Source organism: Ursus maritimus, unplaced genomic scaffold, assembly GCF_017311325.1.
Source record: "Ursus maritimus isolate PB19 unplaced genomic scaffold, ASM1731132v1 scaffold_4, whole genome shotgun sequence".
Lineage (NCBI taxonomy): Eukaryota > Metazoa > Chordata > Mammalia > Carnivora > Ursidae > Ursus > Ursus maritimus.
The window spans coordinates 66472476-66491895 of NW_024426552.1; the positions used below are offsets into that span (position 1 = coordinate 66472476).

At 46.4% G+C, this 19420-nt stretch overlaps 1 protein-coding gene and 1 pseudogene across 4 annotated transcripts in view; both read left to right on the plus strand.

Moving 5' to 3' along the window:
- Positions 1-19420, plus strand: part of LOC103678822 (kalirin RhoGEF kinase) — a 453600-nt gene that overhangs the window by 101051 nt on the left and 333129 nt on the right. The window lies entirely within an intron of this gene.
- On the plus strand, positions 100-5306 carry LOC121100410 (annotated as a pseudogene).

Genomic DNA, 19420 nt, shown 5'->3' on the forward strand with positions numbered 1-19420 from the left:
ATGGACATCTGAATGGAATGGTGTCTGCTTAGGGCAGGGATGGAAGGCACAGTCTTCCCTGAACAGCACTGGGACATGGATGCTTGATCCTAGCATTGCCTGTTGTGTAATTTGTGTTTTTATGGGTCTGGGAGGAAGTCTGGAAAATGAGAGAGGTCAGGGTGGTGGTGACGCAGGGACTATGGGGCTAGTCATGGCTGCAAACCTGAGCCAGAATGAACTGGTGCTGCAGGAGGCCTACATGGGAGTGGTCACTGATAAGTTCCCGACTGACTGGGCTCTCTTTAACCATGAGGGTAACAGCAATGACATCCATGTGGCCGGCACTGGGGAGGGTGCCTGGAGGAGACAGTGGAGGAGCTCAGCAGTGGGAAGCTGATGTACACTTTCTGCAGGGTGAAGAATCCCAAGTCTGGCCTGCCCAAGTTTGTCCTCATCAACTGGACAGGTGAGGGTGTAAATTATGTGCAGAAGGGAGTGTGCACCAAGCATGTCATCATTATGGCCAGCTTTCTGAAGGGGGTCTGTGTGACTATCAACGCAAGGACCAAGGAACACATGGAGCCTGAGTGCCTCATGCAGAAGGTGGTCAGGGCCTCCGGTGCCAACCGTGCCTTCCACAGGGAGAGCAGCTGTTTCTAGGACATGGGCCCCTAGGCCCCAGTGGGCTCTGTGTACCAGAAGACCAATGCCATATCTGAGATCAAAAGGGTTGGCAGAGACCGCTTCTGGGCCAAAGCAGAGAAGGAGGAGGAGAACCGCAGGCTGGAGGAGAAGCGGTGGGCAGAGGAGGAGTGGCAGCCGCCGGAGCAGAAGCACTGGGAGCAGCAGCTGCGAGAGGCCTCCCGCCCGGAGTAGTGCTATTAGGAGGAGCAGGGCAGTGAGGCTGGACCCCAGAGGAAGTGTGAGCAGCAGGAAGTGGTTTCAAGGAACACAGAAGAGCCTGAGTCTGCTTGTCAGCAGCCAACACATACATGGGAGATCTTCAAGCAGAAGGAGAGGGCCATGTCCACCACATCTGTCTCCAGCCCTAGCCAGGCAAACCGAGGGGTCCCTTCCTGCAGAAGCAGCCCACCCAAGAAAAGACCCACCTCAACTGAGCACTGCCCCAAGCCTTCTCAAGGCCCAGGGCAGATCTCCGCTAGGAGCCAGCACCCAGCACTCTTGTGTGTCTGGCGCAGACGGGAGAGGAGGCCCCAGAGCAGGAGACTGTCTATGAGGAGGCCCTGATGCTGCAAGCAGTGAGATGCTGGCTCTGAGCACTCTGACCCACTACCCAGAGCTGAGTGGGAAAAGGCTCTGTGCCTGGGCCCTACCAGGCAGTCGAGGATACCAAGATCTCCTTCCACCCCGAGAACCTCATCACTGCCATTGAGGTTGTCCATGAGGGCTGGTGGCAGGCTACGGGCCAGATAGCCGCTTTGGCATGTTTCCTGCCAACTCTGTGGAGCTCACTGAGTGAGGACCCTCCACTGCTGGCTGCACTGAGGCCGTCCTTCCCTTCCCTCCCCAGACAGGTCTACTTATTTCTGGGAGAGGTGGTGTGCATGGCATGAGAGCCATATGGCACTCATCCAGGAATGGGACCCCCCCAAAGAAGATAAACCCTTGGGCTTCCTCAGACTTGGATGGCTCAGCCCGTGTCACCATAAATGCAGGGATACCCTGGTGATTCCTAAACATGCTTCTGGCAGCTCCCAGCCAGCTCCCAACCAGCCTGGCCTTTAACCCCAACAGAGGACGCCTAGCCAAGCCCTGCCCATGGCCAGCCCCTCAGCGACCTCTGCCTGAGGAGAATGGCACTGCCAAGCTGGGTGGTCTGAGCAGGGCCATTTGCTTTTTCTTTCTTTTCCTCTTAGCCCTAAAGAGTGTTGACTATGGCTATCAGTGACCCTTGGGAACAGTGTTTAGCAGAGTTTATGACTGAAGTCAGAGTGGGTCATGATAGTTTGGGCAGCAGATCACCTTTCTGGATCCTGTTCTGTGCTCCTTGTTCCCTGCCCCTCTGCCTGGGTTGTGGACTGTGGGCACTGGGGACAGGGATGACCAAGCCCCCATCTGAGTATACGAAGGAAGGTATTAAAACATCAGCAAACATGTGTCCTTTCATGTGGTGAGCCCTCTTCTGCTGGCCCTGGCGTGGGCTCTCAGCTGATTCTGGTTCAGGAAAAGTAACCTGAGCAGTCTGTGCCTCTTGTCCTGCACTATTTCTGTCCCAATCCACCTGTGTCTGCTTTCAGAGTGAGGATTGCCTGACACAGGCCCTAGATGTGATCTGCCCTGTTGTGGCCTGAATGCCACCTTATGGAAACAAACCCCTCTCCTGGGTGTCTCTGGGGTGTGTATGCATGGATGTACCCTCAGACCTTAGGCCAACAATTAGCCACCTGAAAGAGGCATAAATGTTAAGATGTGGGAAAAAAAGAAGAAAAAAAAAGAAAGAAAAGAAGGGAATTCAGAGCAGTCCTAACCAGAGCATAAGTTCCCAGACATCTCTTAGTGGCCCCAGCAGGTTGGCATTGCAGGGTTCACAGGGCCTGTCCTGGGTGCTGTGCCCTGGTGCTGTGGTTCCAGAAGTCCCCTCCCACAGTTCACGTCGCTTGTACCTTTCCAGTCTTCTCTCTGCCTCCATGCCCACCTCTGGGCCCAGTGGGAAATGAACATTCAATCAATTGCAAAGTCCTCTCTCCTTGCTGGGTTGTCTGCTAGACAGTGACTTAGGTGGTCTGGAGGGACCCCCTTACTCCACCCCCGCCCCTGTCAAAACCAGTCATGGCTCCCCTAACTTTGAAGTCTGTCAGATCTGACTAAAAGAGGAGAGGGAGGTGTCTGTGCTCTACTCCTCAGGGGTATAACCCATGAGTATTTATACCAAAGGGGAGTGTTCCGTTGCCTTGGCAACTTTCTTGCATGGGTTCTGGTGCTCAGAATATCTGATGAATCTCAGCGTTTCACGCTCAGTGGGGAGAGGTGGAGGAGCAGATGAAAGGGAATAGTTCAATGATCAGGGCCAGGGCCAAAGATGAGAAGGGTGGCTAAGACAGCATATAGCAGAACCTGTGGAGGTCACAGAGAATTCCTCCAGTTCTTCCCTGTCTGCCATCTCTCCTTCCACCTTTCCCCATGTAGTCATATCTTCCCCTTCTGTGATGCTCCTGGGGCCTCTTGGTTCTATGCATCACCAGCATGAACGGGGCTGGGGAGGGGCCCGCATAGGCAGAGTGAACACTGGGTGTTCACTGCTGGGTGCTGTAGGGAAGTGGTGGATACAAAGGGAGGAAGAGTCAAGGACCGATGTGTGGCTCTTCATCATGGCATTGGTCCCTAGAGAGCTCCCCATTTGTTGGGGGAGAGCATGGCATCTCTGCTGGAAGGAAAGGGAAGACGACGGGGTGAGGGGGCCCAAAGGTTAGGAGGGTGGTGTTCTCTGATGTTGTTCACCTAGGTCTGTATCATGGTGCCTACAATACAGATGTAGGGTGGCAGAACGAGTTCATTGCAAAGACATCTTGGGCAAGGGCAGGGTCAGGGAGGATGCTAGATGGCCTGTAGCAGGAGGGGCTGGAGAAGCTGGCCCCGAGGAGGAGAGTCCCTGTGTGGCAGAGAAGCTCTCTCCTCTTGGGTTCTATCCATGGGTCCTTTTCTGGTGGTGATGCAGTCCTCTGTGAAAATGCCTCCTTGGATACAGGAGGACCAGAGTAGTGAGGAAGCAGAGGGCCCTGAGACTGACAGCATTCCTTTCCAGTTGTTCTTTGGAGAAAATCGGCTGAATGGATGTTTGTGTGTCAAAGTCCAGGAGTCAATGTTGAGTAAGCGGATCTTCCTCAGAAACCCCACCGAGTGCCAGGTTTCTCTGGCTTCCATGGTATCATTCTCTTGAGCCAGTACTTTGGCCAGCATTTTAATGCATTGACTGCCTCTATTACGTCTGTAACTTACTATGTACTGGCCAGGTGCGAGGCCCTGTGTGGTAGAGACTCTTTGGAACCAGTCCTTCCCGCTTTGCTGAGAACTGCTGGACAGTGGTCCCTCTGCCTTATTAGGGACAAGGGGGTAAGTGCACAGAGGAGCAAGGCAGAGTCTGGGTCACAGTTAGAAGGCAAATGAGAATGGTCACACTAGGGCGCCTGGGCTTCCCTCCACAGGGGTTTCAAGGAGGGTGTAGGCATTGGCCTTTAATCTGCTGAGGAAGGAGGTAGAACCTTGGGGTTTGGATGTTAGGAGATCATGGGTCAACTTTGAAGGAACAATGTTGGGAGAGTGGGAGGGGGGAGAGGAAAGCAGAGCTGAGAGTTTCCGCGTTATCTGGAAGTGCTTCCTGGCTCCCGCCTCAGTCTCTCCTGGTGCACCTTGATCCCTTTTATTTTGGTTCTATGGGCAGTGGAGATGGCTTTTCTATGGTGCTTTGCAATGCCCTTCTAGTACTGGGAAGTGCAGGGAGGTACCACCTTGCTCACTCTCATGTTACACCCCAGGGTCCCACACTGTCACCTGGTAAGTCCAGCCAGCAGGTTCTCTTTTAGGACCCTTCTCATTCAGCTCCCCGGTGAAGCTGTGAGCTTGCTTTTTCAGGACCCTTTGCCCACTGGTTTCTGACTCACTTCAACCTCCCGAAAGAGGATCTATGATCTCAGCTCCAAAACGACCCCCTCCTCCTCTCCAAAGCACCAAAACTCTTGCTAGCCTAGGCAGCTGATCCATTAATGTACATTGTATAACTTATGATTGACTGGTAACAGCTCCATGGGCTTTCCTCATGGGCAAGTTTGACATTTAAAAGAAGCATGTTAAACTAAAGAAGTAGACCTTTAATGGTAGAATTTCAACTGCTGTTGACAATCAGATGGAGTTGATATTTTGGGAGCCCTGGGCTGCATTTACAGAAGAGTAGTTATAGCCCCCTTTACTGTATTATCTGTCAGACTTTATCATGAGGATGGAATTCAGTTTGTGGTGCCCCAAACCCAGCTTCGGGGGAAACGTGATCAGTATTTGGCTGGTAGAAGGGGAAACTGACATTTTTTGTGCTGTCCCAGAGCATATAACTAGGCCTTCCGAGTAGATACCAATGGAAAAACTATCACTGAGAACTGAATGGGAATGCAAAGGCCTGCTCTCAGGTAGGGGTGAAGGGAACTAACATGTGACTGATGCCACCTGTATGCCCTACACTATGCCAGGTGCCTGACACTAAGATACTTGTCTTACTCACTTTTCAGATGGGTTGAGCAATCTGTCCATGCACACTCAGGTGGAACAGCTGCCATTCATGCCCAGGTCTTTCTGACTTCAAAGTCTTATCCCATGTCTCTATACCAAGGAGCTGAGTGAGGTCCCCTGTGATTTTCTGTCCCTGGCAAGGCTGGTGATCCCTCACTAGAGACAGAGAGAAGTCCAGCTTAGAGAGGGAAGTGTACTAGATTCTTTTGGGCCTGACCCTATTTGAGAGCTTCTCTGGCTCTATTGATGGGAATAATTAAATGTTGGTTCAGGGATTCTGTTTCCAGTCTCCTTGTGACTTCTCTTAGTAGGGCATACAGTTCCTAACCCACAGAGCAGCTGACTTGCCTTCCCTGGGGGGCTTAAGGAGCAGTGGAGGGTTGTCTCACCCAGGGTGATGAGTGACCCCTCCTGCCCTCCCCTAGTCTCAGATTTCCTTTTCCCGAGTTTGTGATTCATGATTTTTGCACTTGAATATCCTATTTACAAACAAAATGTCTAATAGGAAGCTGATTAACTTCATCATCACCCTCCCCCCCAGTTTTATTTTTTTGCTGGGCTTCTCTAGTTCTGAATATGGGATTCTCATTCTCTTGGTTTGAAGTTAGGTTAATTTTGATTCCCCCTTCTCCTGGTCCCCAGTCACTATAACTTTTCTGTTCATCCTTAAAATACCCGGGAGATTAGTCCGTCCTTGCCATCCGCAGTGCCACTGCCTAGTTGGGACCCTTGTACATCCCATGCCTATCAGTCCCTTCCCTGGTTCTCTGAGCACTGCTGTCTTCCTTTTCTTAAACTCCTTTTTGGCCATTTCTTTCCTCGGCCCAAGCATGGCCGTAGTTTTTCATAGCCTTCTGGTGAAGGATTGGACCCTTCACTCCCTGTTGTCTCACCCAACCCAACTGGTCGATAGTGTTTCCCACCAGCTCTTTCTTCTAAATGAAGTGCCTTTCCTGCCTTTTCTCCTATGGATGAGATTTTTCCTGCCCCACAGGCCCTCACCTGTCTCCCCTCTCCCCTCCCATCCTCCCCCTGAATCCTTTAAAGCCTACCTCCAGTCCCCTTCCTGCACAGAAGCCCCAGCGCCCAGCCAGATCAGAAGCAGCACTTCCCCCACTTAAACTGTGCTATGATTTATTTTTGTATGCCTACTTTGGCAATTTTTGTAATATTTCACTAATTGTTAATTTTCACATTTTATCGCCCTGGTTGCAAATTAATTCAGGGCACAGACTGTTTAATATACTGTTTTCTTTTCCATAGCATTTAGCGCAATGCAGGGTGTGGGCTAGGGACTGCCAGGTTCTCCTTCTTTCTGCTCACCACACCCTCCTCACACTCACAGCCCTGTCCTCATCCCCAGGAACCACCCCTTGTTAATCCTGGCCGTTTTTCAGCCCGCCAGTGTCTTTGCCCCTGTCGCTTCCTGCAGTCCTTCTCCTGCCCCATTCTGCTGTAAGCCTTACCATCTTGGAGAAGCAGTGCAATCCAATGCAAAGTGCACAGGCCATGGAGCCAGGTGGGTCTGTGTTTGAATCCTACATCTGTTATTTGTGGCTGTGTGGGGGTGAGTAAGTTACTTAACCTCCTTGAGGCTGGGCTTCTTCAAGTCTGAAAATGGGGAAATGATTCTTTATGGTCAGGTAAGGGTGCATGAGAGGCCCTCAATCAAAATTAGACTCCCTCCCCCACTGCATCCTCAATCCCTCCCTCTTCCATACAGCGCTTCCTGAGCATTCCATTTGATACTCAATTCTGCTGTCTCTGCAGTCCTTTTGCATTTATAGTATCAGGGACTCAGCCATATCGGAACTGCTCATTTTAGAGATCCAGAGACTGAGGCCCAGAGAGCCTCGCTGCAGGCTGCACAGAGCCCATGGACAGCCGAGCCAGGTCTAACACTTGGGCCTGAGTCCCCACAGGTGTCTGTCAGCACCACGCTATCCTCTGCATGCCCTGACCCACCAGTGTGAGGTCTTTGTCAGCCCCACAGCATCCTGCACCTTGCAGAAGGAACATGGAGGAGGGGCTTCATAAATACTTGTTGATGCTCTGTGTATGCCTATACATCTTACTCCCCCGCTGGACATGTGTTCCCCCCGGCAGGAAGCATGAGGGGCTTTATGCTGTCCTTTGTATTCAGTACAGACCTGGATTTAATACTGGTAGGTTAACTTCAGGCCCAAGAACAAGGGTTTTTGCAGCTGGGCAGGAGGCCCTCTTTCTGAGGTTCCTGGGGCTGTCCCTGCAATATTGGGGCTACCTCTGGTGAGCGTGATTCTGTGCAGTGCCCAGTTGTGAGCTGCTCCAGGGGAGATGCCTGTGTGTGCAGCAGTGGTGCTCGCTGTGCACCGCTTTGCCTCTCATTCAGTACTCTTGGGCCTCCCCTCCCCCATTTCTCCTCCCCCCACCCACTCCCTGTGCCATGCTGCTGCTCTGCCTGCTCTGGCTAAGAATATATCATCCTGGTTGCATAGCAACATGTTTGGTTTCCTTTACTTCTTCTTCTCCTCCTCCCACAAAACTGCCTGAGCTCTAAATTTAAGGTAGTGTGTCAGGAGATGCCACTACCCCACAAACGTCTCTGAACCCCAGCATTGTTTCCCCTATAGCTACTAGCTTTATGAGGACAGAAGCTGAATACTTTGTTCACTATCCCCAACACCTAGTACACTTCTTGGCGTATAGTAGGTGTTCAGTAAATATCCATTGGATAATGAGTGAATGAATCATTTTCTCAGAATCCCTACAGTTGAGAGGTGCTTCTCGGACTGGGAAATGTTATTACTGACTCTGGGATGGTCTATAATTGACCACTCTTGGCTGGATGCCTTCCTCTTTTTCTCCAGCCACCTAAGAAATGGATGGAGGAAAAGAAGGCACATATTTCTTCATATTCCATTAGCATGGGATGGCGACTATGTTTCCTCTTTCTTTTCTGGAAGCTGGTGATTCAGTCGATCCACATGATTTATAGAGCCCAGTGAGATACCAGTGTAATGGGGCTTCATGAATTCTGCCTTGGGAAGCTCATGGTCTATGGGGTTGGGGATAGATCACTCTTTCTGGTGACAGGAGTGCAAGGTAAGCTTTGAAGTCACATAATACTAGGTTTGAATCCCAGCTCCATTAATTGCAAGTTGTGTGACCGTGGGCGGGTCGCTTAACTTAGCTCATGGATTGTAAGATTTATATGAGAAAAACCATGAATAGAATCTAACAGAGTGTCAGGAAGCAGGGGTGCCCATATTAGTGCAAATTTTCTTTTCCCCTTTTAGTGAGAAGACAGAAATATACCAGAAAATGCCTGTCAGTGCTAGTGATGGGATGCCATCAATATGTAGGCCTGCAGAGAAGGAGGAACTCAGGAAGTACCTGCTTTTTGGGGCCAGAGGGAGTGCTCTCCCTGGAGCTAATGTATTTCCTTTTTATTTTTCCCTAGTTTAAAAAAATAAGTGTTGGATTTTACAATTGACTTCCCGGCTACCCTATGTTCATCTCTTTCCAAACATCCCCATGTAGCATTCTGAATTGACTCAGTGTAAGCCTTGAGGGGAGAGTGGAAGGTTTAGGGTCCAGAGGGAGGATGAAAGTTCAGTGGCTCCTCTGGGGTCATGGAAATAAGCTGGAGAAGAGGAGGCTGGGGAGAGGCCACTGTTCAGCTAAAAATAGCATCAGTAGTGGCAGCAGGTGAGAGAGCAGCCAGGGGTCAGAAGCTAGGGCAGCCCCAGGCACACATTCCCGGCAGAGAACTTGGAGTTTGGCTAGCTCTTCCCTGCCCCTTGGGATGGGGTGGTGGACAGTGCCTCATCGCGTGTGTTGCCTGTGCCTGCCTACAGTGGGCAGCCAGCATCTCATGTTCCCTTCCAGGTCGGCACATCACATTGCTTCCTCTTCTTCCTGTGCACTTCACACCCTGCCCCCACTCCCTTCCATCCTCTCCTTCTAGAGCAGTGCAACAGCAACATCCATTTACTAGACTTTTTACAAACCAGTCACTTTGTACTAAGTGTTCTTAGGTTTCTGTGCTCTGGAAGTCTGTTGTCTGAGATAGCATCCTGGACCCGTGGACAGCCAGAAACAATCGAAGAGCAACCATTAAATAAACACAAAATAGATGAGATAACATGTTCCCATCCTGTATGAGTTGAGGCCAGTGGTATTTGTGGGGGCCTTCTGGGTGTGTATTTGAGAAAGCTCAAGAGTTTCCTGCTTGAAAAAGGTGAGGATGAGCTACGTTCGTGGTTTCCTAGCACCAGTGATCCAGAAACAAGCCTGCCTCCCATCAGCAAGAGAATGGAAGAGGAGTGCTTTCTGGCTGGAGTTTCAGACTGGACCTTGGGAGGAGATGCACACTGGAGGTGAGGAGTCTAAGGAGACAGGAGTCAAACTGTCTCCACATTTGCTGCAGACTCATTCTGATATTTGGATACATCATTGGATTTGAATCCAATTGGATCAAATTAGATTGATCAATGGATTGCTCCATTGATTGAGCCATTCACCCACTTAACAAAATTTAAGGAACATCTGCTAAGTACCAGCATGGATATGAGGGCATTCAAAGTCAGTGTTTTTTTACCCTAGCTGCACACTGGAATTACTTATGGCATCTGAAAAATGCTGATGCTCAGGTTTCACTCCAGAACAATTACATTACAAAAAACAAAACAAAACAAAACAAAATAAAAAAAAACAAACTCTGGGTCTGAAAGGCAGTCCTGGGTATTAAAGTTCCCCCAGGTGATTCCACTGTGCAGCCTGGAGAGAAAACCACTGGTCTAAGTGAGCTCGAGGCTCCTTCCTATAACACTGCCACTCATTGCCCCTTTCTGCCTTTGCCTCCTGAGTGGTGGGATTGAAAATGTGACCTGTAGCCGCTGAGATACAGCCGGCACTCTCTGGCCAGCTCACACAAATGTTTATTGAGCAGCTATCATGGGCCCAGAGTTAGAGAGACACAGAGGGGAGAATAACAGTGTCCCCTGGAAATAAATTAATAGAAGCACTCCATATCCTAGACTGTTTATCTGGTGAGCCAGCACCAGCTTTTCTGATGAATGGGATTTTCTGTGATTTATTCTGCGTTGTTCCTCAGTGGAAGAGAAACAGTGACGGTATCTGGTGCATCTCAGTTAAATGGAGTTAAAGCAGGTGGTGAAAAAGACCCCCGCACAAATAGATGGAGGACAGGCAAGTAGGGCGGGATGCTAAAGGGACAGAATGTGTTCATTGGGCAGGTTTTCACAAATGTGCTATCAAGTTGTCTAAATCATGAAAATGTAGGAGTAACTAATATGGCTATTTCATATTTGGATTATCAGCAAGGGTTTGAGCCCCTGTGAACCATCTGTCTGACCCTAGGCATACTGGAGTGACCTTGGCATTCAGAGAACATGCAATCTAGCTGGGGAGTTTAAGTTGACAAGAAAAGTAGAGATTATAGGTACTTAGTTGTGTTTTGTGACTAATGTCATCAGGAGCTTGGAGAAAGGAGGTACCAGGAAGGCACTACCTGAGGTGCAGTCCGTGGCCCAGCTCTGCCAACTGTTTGTTATCAGTCGGTAAGGAGTAGAGAAAGTGAAAGGAAGCACTGATAAACTTTTATAGCAATTTTCCAGAGTAATTTTGTCTGAATCTAAAATTTTTTAAAAAGGGACTTACATTTGTTTTTAAAATTGCATTTCTCTAGTAATTCATTTTTATCATATTTTATGAAAGTACCAGTCTGTGACAGATTGGAATCAAAAAATGAAAGAAAAAACAAAAACCAAACTGGTCCTTTACTGCAGATGGTTGAAAGAGCATTGGATGGAGTAGCTGGAAATTTGAGATGTCATTGCAAACTGGAGAGGTACCAGCAAGCGGGAGAGTGATGGGACTTCTATTCGATGTTACAATGGGATTCAAAGCCAAATCTACTGGACTCTGAAGCCACTGCTCTTTATACTGTTTGGTATTCACAACATACCATCTCTAGCAGACCCCAAACCTGTCATATTCATGGGTAGATTTCAGAGCTATATCTCATATGTTTCAAATCCAGAGATGTCAGTTCCCCATTCTGCAGAAAAGCCTGCCCAGACGGCACATGTTTCTACCATTGCTGATGACCTTTCTGTAGCAGAGTCAGACTGAAGCATTCGAACCACTGTCACACTGGACAGCTAATTGCCCCTAGTCCTGGCTCCCGCCCGGCCCACTTTGTTTTCCCAGTGCCTCCAAGTGCATGATCCTGAAGGTATGAACACTGTCTGTAGGCTTGGGTCTAGTTTCCAGCTTGCCCAATGTCTAATAACCCTAGCCGAACTATTTTCAAGTCTTTGGATTGTGTTCTCATTGTCATAAGCAGGCTTGGAGGAGAGCCAGGAGACCTCATGGTATAGGAGACAGAGCACTGTGCCTGATTGTACTTCGTCTTTGCTGTGTGTCTTACCATTGCTGGGGCTGTAAGGAGTCCCTTCACTGTCTGAGCCTTAGTTCTTTCATGAGCAAAAAGGGGATAGTAATAATTCCCCTCTTTTCTTTTTAGGATGAGCAAGAGACTTATATTACTATCTAGGAAACTTTATAAACCACGGGCATTGTACAAATTTAAGTTTGGTGGGCGAAAGAGAATGATCCCATCTCCTGGAAAAGCTTTCCTCCAAAAGGGGTGGAAGCCAGCACACATGTTCTAGGTAGGAAACCATGAGCTCCTTCTGGCCTGACAGGTTTTGTTTCACTAGAGCAAGCTTGGTCTCTGTCCCACCCCGCCACCCCCACCCGAATAGCATGGCTGTGTTTCTTGGCTTGGATTACTGAGATAATTGCTCCCAATCTTCCCTTTCCAGTGAACACGAGCCTGTTAGACCTGAACGATAGCCACTGGCTGAAGCCTTCTGAACACTCTGATTGGGTAGACTGTGTTCGGCTCAGCTGAATTTGCTTGCTGGCTATGTAAATATTAGGGTTGTTAATCTTTATTAGAGGGTGTTAGCCAAGAAAAATTGCATTTTTAAAAACCCATATATTAACATGGGAAAAAAGTAAAAGTAAATCAAGCAAAATTTAACAATTCTGATGTCCTAAAAGCTTCCAATGAAGACTAAAAAAGGCCTCAAGTGTGTATTTGTTCAATAAATAAGACTGTGGCTTCCAATTCTTTTTGAAAGTGGGGCATAGATCTTAAATAAAAAAAGCCAGTTTTCATTTTAGAACAGAAAAATCAACAATAAGAAAGTATCAATTTCACTGTCATTTAATGGGTTTGGATTTTAAGTTAATTTTCATGGATTCTTTTCCCCACATAGACTTTTTGTCTTAAATTTAATTTGCATTTATGTTTTCATGTTGTAAACTTTTTACTGAAGTATAACATTCATCCAGAAAAGTACACAAATCCTAAACTCAGTGAATTTTTACCTAGTGAACACACTTGCATTAACTAGCATATGGATCAAGAAACAGAACGTTACTCCAGGTCATTGGGCCCCCAGTGTCCCTTTCCATTTTACCAGTCCCTCCCTTCAAGGCTAATCTCCAGGGTGACTTCCAGTACCTTAAGATTAGTTTGCCTGTTTTGAAACTTTACATAAATGGAATCTTCAAGTATATAACTATTTTGTGTCTCTCTTCTTTTGTTCAACGTTACATGTGTGAGATTAATCCCTGCTGAGTGTAGCAATTACCTGTCACTTTCATTGCTGTATAATAGTTTACTGTATATATATATACTGCAATTTATTCTATCCATTTTACTGTATAAGGTACTTGAGTATTTGAGTTTTTTCCAGTTTGGAGCTGTTATGAATAAAGCTGCTGTGTACACTTTTGTGTAGGTCTATTGATGAATACATGCACCCAGTATTGTGGAGTATATATTTAAGAGAGTAATTACCAGGCTATAGGGTATGAGTATGTTTAGCTTTAGTTAAATCCTGCCAAATAGTTTTCCAAAGTAGTTGTAACAATTTACATCTCCACTAGCAGGGAAGATTCTTCTAGTTGTTCCACATCTTTGCTAACAGTTGGTATTATTTGTCTTTTCTATTTTAGCTCTTCTGGTAGGTATGTGGTAGTGCCACATTTTGGATGGGTTTTGTTTTGTTGTATTTGTAGTTCCTGGATGGTGAATGAAGTCAAGAATATTTTCATATGTTTATTGACCATTTGGATGCTGTCTTTTGTAAAGTGAATCTTTGGATGTTTTGCCTTATCTTTGCTATTGAATTGTCTGAATTTTTCTTACTGAGTTGTGGAAGTTCTTTATATATTCTGGATATGAATCCTTTGATAAGTGTATTACGAATATATCCTTCTAGTCTATGGTTTGCCTCTTCATGCTCTTCATGGTGTATTTTGATGAATATACATTAATAATTTTAATGTCTGGTCTATAAAATATTTTCTTTTATGGTTAGTGGTTTTTGTGTCCTGTTTAAGAAAGCTGTGTCTACTCTAAATTTCATACTGAAAAAAACTTTACTGTTTTACTTTTTACACTTAGATCAGTAATGTATTTGAAAATGCTTTTCCTATGTGGTGAGGGAAAGATTCTCTTGTTTTTTTTCTTCCTGTTTTGCTATCCAGTTGGCTTAGAGTCATTTGTTGAAAAGACCATCCTTTCCCCACAGCACTGTAGTGTCATCTTTGTCATAAACCAAGTGACCATATATGTGTGGGTCTGTTTCCATGTATTAAAATTTGGAGGTGCCGCCAAGTAATTGGTATGAGATTGAGTTTGATTGTATTGAATAAGTGGCTAGCTAAATCCTTGACACAGGCATGGATGACTATGAGAGGCCCAGAAATTTTCCAGATATAAAACCCACTGACTCAGACTGTATTTAGATATGCTTCTTCAAATAAAGTATCTCTAATAGAATCCAGGTGTGTTGGTTAACTGTCCTCTCTTTTGGAAGGTGGATATGTCATAAGAAATGGAATTTAAAGGAATGCAATACCTAGTTTCAAACGTAATTTCTCAAAAGATTCAACTGAAAACAATCATTACTTTATCTAATGCTAGTTCTCCTCATAAGGGCACACCTTCTCTGAAAACAGGCTTAACTGGTGGTTATTCTTGGGGTTCATCACATGTGCCTGATCCAAGTGCTCAGGAATTAGACACCCAGAGACTTTAACTGTTCATTCATTTCAATGACTCTGTGGAGGGCCGTTTGTGTCCAACCACTTCCAGCAACCTGAAATCTTTTAGTTTTTCTAAGACCCTAAGACAGCTGGGCAAGGGGTGCTGCTAAGGGGTATTTCTTTAAATAGATGAATACCCCTTTTCCAAGAGTCCCACCCAACTTGGACTATGAGGACATTGAGTCTCTGGTAGATCCCCAACCCATCCATATAACACAGCTCCTTTCCGTCAGTGGTACCCAGGGTGGTTGATGAAGTGGGATCCTCTTTCCAGGGGACATGAACCGGTCCAGGTACCTTTAAGCTTAGAAAGTTACCCCTTATTCCCATTTCCCTCTCTTGCAGCTGACCTGGCAGTCTGAGCCACCATGAATGGGAAATATTGTTCAGTAAACAATGGAGCAGTAGTTTCTTTGTAAGTTTCCATGTGGTCAACACGTACAGTTGAGCATCTTCTGCATACCAGCACTCAAAATCTATTCCCAGCCCTTGAGAGCTTAGTTTACTTCTGACTGTGTTAAGTGACAGTCTCTGCTTAAACTTGAGGCCTGACAAAACCTTTCTGATGTTTGATCACCTGACCTCACCTCTCACCCATCTCTCTTCCCTGCCATGGCCAGATTCAGTGGAGTATTTGGTGATGAATCTTACCTTTCTGTCCCTATATTGTACCCCCTTTGTACCTCCACTGTTACCTGAACTAATCTATGGCCTGTTAACTAGGGTGACTTCAACTTGGATAGCAGTTTTTATACAGTAACATCCAAACTGGGCATCTGCTGATCCCTTGGTTGGCCCACCCAAGTTCTTAAGTATCTTGAGATGCTGGTCTGATGCTCCAGGGTCCGCCACTTCACTGTGTCTTTGTCAAGAGAGAATGGATTATTTTTCCATATAATGTCATTGATATGTTGGGATCTTGGGCTCCTTCTGTGGCAAAAGGTCTAGCAGTAACATGGATTAGGACTGTGGTATAGTGTCTCATAACTGTTGTGTCTTGTTTCAGTCAGCAAACAGTCCCAGTTACCACAAGTCTTTGCCACCCCAGATGTTGTATAGCTTTGATCTCATCCACCCACTTTCTCTGTGTGTGAGCACAGAATGGCTGGAGGTTTTATTTTAGGCTCTTTAACTTCGGTTCTTTTAAAATGGGCAATAAAAAAGGAGTCTTCTGTTTTGTTTGTTTAAAAAAAATTTTTTTACTAATCTTTGCACATTAAAAAACCATTGTATATAATAGAATAACAGACTTTAGAATCCAGAGATATTAGATATCATTAGTTCAATCTTCTCATGACTAAATAATATTGTGAGATTTCTTTCCCTGGAGATATTTTTAAATGTCTTTTACAATCACAGGAAGTCAGAGTTGGAAGAGAACTGAGAACTGTGTGAGGCCAGCAATCTCATTCTACAGATGAGGAGCCTGAGACCCTGAGGACGCAAGTGGCTGGATCACGGTGCTGTGATAAGATCCCGGGTCTCTAGACTCTGCAATCCGGGGGTCTTCGCTTGTATAGCCAAGGCTGCTTCTTACTTTCAATTTTGCTTCATTATTGTTACCCAGGGACAGCTGGGAATTTCTCACAGAATCTGTGAATGTGCTTGTCATGAGACATTAATCTGTGCCAGAATTTAAGGTAACATAGAAATAGCCAAAATGTACTTTGGGCAAGAGCCATGAATCCCAGTGGGAGTGGGCTGGGATAAGTAGTTATGTTAATAAAACCTTTCCACATCAAAAGTGTGAGTCAGATTCAATATATGAATACCATCAAGAAGCTACACACAGAGGGAGTTTAATTTTAGTACAAATAAATCACCTGTTTGCATCTCTTTTCAGAAATAAAGGGGGTGGAAGTTGTTATGTCTTTCAAATTAGATTGATTACTAAAAAAGGGAGAACAATCTGGAGGACGGTTATTTTCCTGTGGACTCCTGTCCTGTGTACCATCTATTTTTAGTGACGCTTGAACTTCCAGTTTAAAAGCAGGTGGAAATGGAGAGTGTGCCTTTACTCCCCTTTACCTTAGCTGCATTCAGGAAATTCCATGCCTGCCCCTTTCCCCTGCAGGCACCGGCCACAGCTCTTTTCTGAGGCATATTTCTCTGGGCTGGTCTACAGTCCAGCAAGGATGGTGGTGGATGTGGGGCCAGAGGAAGCCTCCTGTGATGGCGTACAAAGCTTTTCTTAAGGAGAAGGGAAGCCAAAGGAGTCAGCCGTCCTCCTGATACTTTGAGCTCCCCTCTTCTGCTCATATTTCTCTAAGAAGCCCTCAGGGAAGAAAAGAGGCTAAGAGATGTACCTTGTGGAGTTCAGAAATTATTCTGCCCACCGTATTCTGGTTTGCTCCTGCCCCTTCAATGTCACCTCCACCTCTCCCTCTGATCTTTAAGGTCCCCAGCAGGGGAGTTTGTGGGTGAATGGAGAGGAGGGAGTGGGTGGGGGTTTGTTACAACCTCCCCTGGACTTTGTGTCTAATGACAGTAAGGACTCTGTTAGAGGGAGTCTTATGGGGAAGGCAGTCCACTCTTCTTGGGAAGCTCCCCATCTAATCAGAGACACTAATCACTTATATGGTGTTCTGTGCTGCAAAATAGTGCCTAAGCTGGGGTCACTTTGTTACCTCCTGGATGCTAGCACCAGTCCTAGGGAAGTACAACAATGGGAAGAAACAGGATCTGAGCTGAGATGCTGATTCTGCCCTCTCTGGACAGGCCATTGTCCATAAGAGGCGTTCATGTGTTGATTTGCAAAGCACTCCTGAGCTTCCCTTCAGGGATTTGTGTCTGAAGGGGATCTCCATTCCTGGAATTTACTGAAAGCTCTGCCTGACATGCCCTCTGCAACTCATCATGTTAATGGGGAGGGAGGGCTGGAAGCCAGCCAGGTGCCCTACCCCCAGCCATGTCAGGATGGCTGTATTGATTGAGTGTCTGATGGAAGGTTACTGCAATGGACAGGGATTCACTGATAGTGGAGGAATAAAGCTCTGGCCTCGAAGCCTATCTTCTTAACTGGGCTCTCAGCCAGGGCTTCCTTGCCAACTCTCTACTCCTCCCAGTCCATCTTGCACACCCAACTAGATCTGGCTTCCCTGAACACCACTTAGTCAAGCTCCCCAATTGCTTAGAAAACCTTAATGGGTCTTCTTGGCCTGGACTCAAGGCCCTATAGAATCAGGTGCACATCCATAAACAGTAGTCTTCCCAGCTTTATCACTGATCCAACCCACTCTCTGCAGCAAAGCCCATTGTGTAGTCAGATGTGTTCTGTTCACAGTCCCCAGAAAACACCAGGCTTATTTGTCCCTTCGTGCCTTTTCCCAGTTTGTCCCGTGTCGTTTGCTGCTCCATCTGCACACATCTACTCCATCCTTCGGTATTTGACTCTCTTACTTTGCCTGCTCATTTAGCTATGCAGTAGCTCACTTCTCTTATGTGCTCTAAGCCCCTTGAGGGGAGGAACCCCATAGCCCCCAACACAATGCTGAATGTGAGACGGGCACACATTGCTTCTTGGGTGAATGTGGAGAGATGGATACTTGAAATAATGAACTCTCTCTGGGCAACTTACTATTATTTCCTTCTTGACCTGGTGTCCATGCACCCATTTTAGTTTTTTATTTTTATTTTTTTATTTAAATTAAATTAGCCAACATATAGTAAATCATTAGTTCCAGATGCAGTGTTCAATAATTCATCAGTTGTGTAGAACACCCAGCCATGTGCCCATTTCAAAGTGAGGTTTGGAGATGTTTAATGGGGTAAGGGGAATGGAGGCAGATGCCTCAGAAAGGTTTCTAACAAAGTGGCCAAGAACAGGATTGGAATGGAGCAGCTGCTAAAGACAAAAACAAAAACTCCAAAGAAAACAAGAAATTGGATTTAACACATCTTAAAGATGTAAGATAGGTGTATAGGGTGGAATAAGTGTCCTCTGAAAGTTCATGTCTACCTGAAACCTCAGAATATGACCTTATTTGGAAATCGGGTCTTTGCAGATGTCATTAGTTAAGGTAAGGTGGGGTCATACTGGATTAGGGTGGGCTCTAAATCCAATGGACAACATCCTTGTAAGAGCAGAGGACACAGAAGAGAAGGCCATGCAAAGGTGGAGGCAGGGATGAGTGAGATAGCTACCAGACCGGGAATGCCAGGGATTGCCAGGAGCTACAGAAATTAAGAAGAGGCAAGCAAGGATTCTTCCCTAGAGCCTTAGGTGGGAGCATGGCAGTGCTGACACCTTGATTTTGGACTTCTGGTCCGAACTGTGAGAGAATCATTTCTGGTTTTCTGTCTTTTTGTTTTGTTTTGTTTTCTTTGTTTTTCTTTTCTCTTGTTTTAAGCCATCTAGTTTGTGGTAATTTGTTGTGGCAGCCCTAGGAAATCAATACAGCGAGTCCAGTCATGGGCAAAGCCATCCCTATGAGGTGTAGCAAGGGGAAATCACACTAGGCAGGGTCTGTTTGTTGCTTCCATTTTCATGCAGGAGAAATCTGCTTAAAATGATCATCAGGAATAGGGGAGATGTTTGTTGGGAAGAGGGCATGGGGAGGGTTTTATTATGGTTATCTTGTGAAAAAGTGGATGGAGTGTGGGTTTGTTTTGATGCAAGGGAATAAGGAGAGGAGAGAAAGTGCTAAACTACCCAAGTTGGCTTTTGTAACGAGTACCCTGTGCCATGTAGTATATGAGACTGCCTTCTCTTTATGGGCCCTCAGGCAGCTCTGGCTCTCCCTCCTCAAAGCAGTGAAAATCACATAAAGTAGAGGGTGGGACAAGAGACAGCTCTGCCCTTGGAGGATGTCCTTAGGTGTTACTTCCGTGGACCCTTCTCATCTACCTCCTCAGTGTTAGACGTGATGAGGTGCAGTGGGATGTGCATGGGAAGCCTTGCCCATTTCATCTGCTGTCACTGTTCTATTTGAGCAAGTCTGTCCCCTCTCAGAAACTTGCTCTTCTCCTTTTGCAGAAGATATGTAAGTTGATGTGTGCATGGAAGACAAATGCTTTGTAAAGCTTAGAATGCTATATAATATTGTATCTTAGAGTTCTCCCCAAGACT